At 31.9% G+C, this 5,737-nt stretch overlaps 1 pseudogene; it reads left to right on the top strand.

Annotated features, from left to right (window-relative positions):
• The first annotated feature begins 709 nt into the window (after positions 1-709).
• Positions 710-3,295, top strand: LOC145604093 (protein FAR1-RELATED SEQUENCE 11 pseudogene; annotated as a pseudogene).
• The last annotated feature ends 2,442 nt before the right edge of the window (positions 3,296-5,737 follow it).

Genomic DNA, 5,737 nt, shown 5'->3' with positions numbered 1-5,737 from the left:
GGAAGAAAAAGAAAAGAAAGAAAAAGGAAAAAGAAAAGAAAAAAAATAAAAGGAAAATAAAATAAAGGGAAAAAAAATAAAATAAAGAAAATAAAGAGGAGGAAAAATAAGACTAACCTTTTGTGTGGGGAAAATTTTGGGGAATAATGGGGTATTTATAGGAGAGAGAGTGGTGTAGGGTTAGTTTTAAGATTGGGCCTCATAAAATTTATGGGCCAATTAGGTAAATGAAATGGACTAGCTTTGTTTAATATGTATGGCATAAATTGTAGAATGGACAATTAAAAATCATTTTAGAACAAAATCAATTATCAACCCAAAAATAATTTGGATTTTTAAAACTTAAATCCCGGAAAAACACAGGCACATAAATATTATAAATAGGCAAAAGCTAATTGGCGCCCCGGGGGCACTAGATAAGAGCAATATTTGATGCATTAGCTTTCTCACATTTATTACTATTGTATTAAATATTTCTTATTGTCCCAAAAAAAATACTCTGAGTACTATGTGAAATGTGAATACAAACCAAAATTAATTACTGCCATAACTGTCCTTAATTCATAGAAGATAAAAAAAAATGTGAATACATGTATATCATTGTTCTTCCAATCGTCAAAAACAGAAACATGAAAAATTGATATTTCATGGGTATCATATGAACCTCCATCAAATACAAATCGTCAAAAACAAAAACAGAAAATAAAAAATGTTTGATTTGAATGAACCTCCATCATATGAAGAAGAAAATCATGATCAATCGAACTTATGGCTTGAGCCATTTGTGGGTCAAACTTTTCTTAGTGAAGAAGAAGCATGGGTATTCTACCAAAATTATGCACACCTCCATGGTTTTAGCATTCGAAAAGATCGAACCAAAAAACAAGATGGTAAAATCATCCGGCGTGATTTCTATTGTCATCGTAGTCGAAGTCAACCACTAAAGGAAATTGACCCAAACAAAGAGCAAAGAAAGAGAGTATCCACTAGATGTAATTGCAATGCTCATTTGCGTATTAAATTGAGGAGATGCAATGAAATATTTGATGAAGAATGGCATGTAACTACATTTACAAAAGAGCATAATCATCCTCTTTTATCTCAATCACAAGTGCGGTTCCTTCCGGCAAATAGAATGATAAGTCAAGAAGATGAGAAGCATATTCTTATCTTAAAGGAGGCCGGTCTTACAGTGAGACAAATTATTCGTGTTCTCGAGCTTGAAAAAAATCTAGAACACGGAGAGTTACCTTTTCTTGAAAAAGATATCCTTAATCTTTTTACTAAAGTGAGAAGATCAATTTGTGGAGATGATGTAGCCAATCTACTGCAATATTTCAAATCTTGTAAAGAAGAAAATTCCAACTTCCAATATGTTGTTAAGGTTGATCATGAGAGGAAATTGGAGCACTTATTTTGGTGTCCGGCTCAATCAAATGAGTGGTATGATAAATATGGGGATGTTGTGGTCTTCGACACTACTTATAAAGTAAATGTATATGACATGCCGTTGGGAATATTTGTCGGTGTTAATAATCATGGGAAGACAATATTATTTGGATGTGCACTGCTACGGAATGAGACTACAGATACTTTTAAATGGTTAATGAAGGTAAATATTATTTAATCTTGTGCTATCTTATTTTTAGTTTCTTGATAGACATGTGCTGATTTGCTACCTTATCAATCGAATATTGGCAAACAATATTTACATTTGGCTAGTCATTAACAATATAACAACAAACGTAGCATACCTTCGATAAAATTATCATATTGTATTACAAGTTAGCAATTATCATATAGGTATACAGCTTGCATTACATGTTAGCAATTATCATATTTATTAAGATAAAATTTTATCATATATTACTAGACCATTTATGAGATATTATTGTGATAATGTGATATTGTTGTGATAATGTAATATTCTAATAGCATTGGCGTCAGTTTAGTGGAGTAGTAGATATCATCATTTAAAATATGTTCTTATCATATATACTCATGACAATTTATATAGGATTAATTTTAATAACTGATTTTATTCCTTATAGACTTTTGTGGCTACAATGAAGAAACCACCAAAAACCATCATAACAGACCAAGATCCATGGATGACCCAAGCAATTGCTCAAGAATTGCCACACACTAAACATTGTTTTTGTATATGGCATATCACTTCAAAATTTAGTGGTTGGTTCACATTTATTTTGCGTGATAAGTATCAAGACTGGTGTAAGGATTTTTATACGCTTTATAAGCTAGAGTCCGTTGAAGATTTTGAGAATCAATGGCCCATTGTTGTTAACAAATACAAATTGCTTGACATTAAACATGTTAAGGGTTTATACCAAATCAAAGAATTTTGGGCTCCAGCATACCTTCGAAGCTATTATTTTGGAGGAATGAGAACTACAGGAAGATCTGAGTATATTAATGGTTTCTTCAAGAGATTTGTTTCGTCTACTTCAACTTTAAAAGATCTTGCTAAACAGGTTAGTAAACTTTTTTTTTTTTTTGGAAAAAAAAAATATGTTCTTTAAGTATATTATTTGATGTAGTATAAATAATTAACTTTTTTAAATTTAAGGTTGATGTTGCGGTTCGTGAGATTATCCAACGACAATCACATGATAATATGTTGGCTTTTAGCAAGATAAATGTTTTAAAAATCAAGTCACCTTTGGAAAAACAAGCTTCTGAAGTGCTCACTCCATTTGCTTATGAGAAGTTTAAGGAGGAATGTGGCAGGTCAAACCAATATTCTATCATTTGTAGTAGTGGGTATGATTTCTCGGTTAGATATTATGCAAACGAAAAAAGTCGATGTCATAAAGTGTTTTGGGATGGGAACATTGCAATGTGCTCTTGCAAGCAGTATGAGTTCTTAGGGATAATTTGTAGGCACATACTGCGAGTATTTCTTCAAAAGGACTGTCATGAAGTTCCATCTACTTACTTTCCTAACCGTTGGCGCCTTGATGGAAGTACCACTTCAATTGATCATGTTCCAGATGAGCAAATTATACAATCAAATGAGTTAGTAATTGATGATGATATTTCATGTCCTCCAAAGTCGAAGCCCAAAGGACGACCAAAAACTAAACGGCAAGTGGGTGGAAAAGAGTTGGCAAAACAAACAAGACACTGTTCTAAGTGTAGGAAACCAGGACATTATGCAAACAATTGTTGGATGGATAAAGAGAATGCAAATATTACAGATGATGCACCAAGAAAAAAGAATAAAGTTGCTGCGTGTAACGAAGATTTGAATCCTGTTTTTTTAGTCAAATATTAGATGAGAACTATATTAAGGTTTTGTTGTTGATTTTCTTTTTTATGCACTTTTTAAGGTATTCTAATTTCTATTATTACTTCTAATCATATTTATTTTTGGAGTAAGAATCAATATAATGGAAAAAATAACTACATTTTACAGTAGATATGAAGCGTTTCTTCACAAAAAAAAAAATAAAAATAAATGTAAACTCTTAACTATAATATTACTCTTGTATAGTTGTCTTACTCATGGGAAATATATAAGATCATGGAGAATTGAATATCTTAAATGAAAAGTAGCATTAAATGTTAATCTATTGAAAATTGATTCTGCTACATTGTTTTATGGACATATAATCACATTAAATGAGTAATAATTAATAAATTGATAAATTATATATAAATATTTATACCTTAACTAACGCCCCGGGGCGCCCGTTAGCGGGATCGTTATAAATAAAATAAAAATTCATTTATAACATATTTATAAATACGGGGGATTACAATCTACCCCTCTTAAAAGAAGTTTCGTCCCGAAACTTAGCACGAAATCCCTTAAATTGCAAAACATTTGCATAAAACCTTTTCAAAATTATCAAAATTATATTGTTGGAATTCCAATTGTGTCACAATATCGACACTAATACCTTATCACCATCCCAATTTACGCACTTCACTATATGCGTAAACAAATAAAATAGCTATGAAAACCATAAAAACACCATAAAATAGCATAAAATAGGGCAAAAAGCGCAAAATTATACGCATTCTACCCCCCTTAAAGAACAAGAGTTACGCCCTCGTAACTCACCTCATTAAATAACTTAGGTTATCTCTTATGTATCTTGGTGCATCTCACAATCTCACTAGTAGGCAAACTAATAAGTTAGTCAATCGAATTTGGTTCAACTAGTCCAAATGGTTTCACTACAACAGAACTAGAAATAAAAGATTAGGTGGCTCTAGAATCAAACAAAGCTTTAGCAGAAATAGAATGAATAGAAAAGTTACCAGTGTCAAAAGACCTTTCAGCCTCCGTTTTGCTCATCACAAACAAACGACCTGGAGTGACATTCTTTACTTGATTCTCGGAGTTTTTGTTGCCAACATTTCCGTTCTTTCCATTCCCATTATGGCCATTCGAATTCCCTCCTTGATTGTTTATTGGAGTAAACTTGTTCCCATTCCCTTGTTGTTTTAATTTGGAGAAACACTCAAACTCCCTATGGCCCTTCTTGTTACAGAATCTACACTGTAATACCCCATATTTTTAAGCATATTTAATTAATTTTAATCATATTTATTACATTTAAATATGTTCTAATTTGGGTTTAATTAATTTTCCTTATGAAAAAGTTATTTTCTTAAAAGATTTTCACCTTTATTTATTCAAATCCCATACTTAATTATATTATACACCTTATTTTAAGGTGCTTTTCTTAAGATATTTTATTTATTTATAAATATTTTCTAAACTCTTGTGATTTCAAAGTGATTTATTAAGCAAATTATATTTTTTTTTTGCTAAACTTTATTTATAAAGTTATTGTTTCAAGACTTTAAAATGATAAAAACTTCTATGAGTCCAAACTATTTTCTAAATCATGATCATAGTTAATGGGCCATTAACTTACTATCATTTTCCTCTAGCCCATAAGAATGTTTTGAAATCCATTTTTCACTTACAAAGTATGACCCAAATCAGATTTTTGTACCCACAAAATAAAAGGAAAAGAAAATAAAAACCCACCCCATCTTCCCCAATCAACAACATCAACGTATGATGTTCATACACCATAACTATGGAAGATTCTTTCAATTTACCTCCCCAAATGTTACCTCCCCTAGTCTATAAATCTAATGGTAAAAATATTTTCTTATACTTGGAGCTCATCCACTCCATCACCATTATCAAGTTCTTCTCAACCATTAGATGCACCACCCAAATCAACCAATCACCATTAAAGCTTAATCTGATTTCTTCACCCCTTTCCACCTATAAATAGAGCAAGAAACCAAGCTAATTTCATTTTCAATTTCAATTGCAAGAATACCCACAAAATTTCAGCAATTAAACCCAATTAAGAAATCCCAAAATTTTTCCCCTTTCTCTCTCCTCCGTACCCCCTTGGTCGTGCCCCACCACCGTCAGGCTGCCAACTGCCGCCGCCGCCACCCTCTTCCGACGCCGGTTGCCCAGCCGCAGCCAAACCACCTCCTTGCATCCACCTTTTTCCTCCTCTATTCTTTCGTTCTTCTCCAAACCAAGACCAAAGTTGGTTTTGGTATTATGTAAAAACCAAATAGCAACAATGCACTAAATCCTTAAATCCCACCAATATAAATTAATGATATTTTTGACCCATTAAGAGTAGGTGGGCCTAATCCTCATGCTCATCTTATTTTTATTGGTTTAGTTTATGTATTTTCACATTTATAATAAGTTATTATTATTATTATT

The sequence above is a fragment of the Chenopodium album genome, chromosome 22 (genome assembly GCF_948465745.1).
Source record: "Chenopodium album chromosome 22, dcCheAlbu1.1, whole genome shotgun sequence".
Lineage (NCBI taxonomy): Eukaryota > Viridiplantae > Streptophyta > Magnoliopsida > Caryophyllales > Amaranthaceae > Chenopodium > Chenopodium album.
This window is presented reverse-complemented; position numbering and strand designations above follow the sequence as displayed.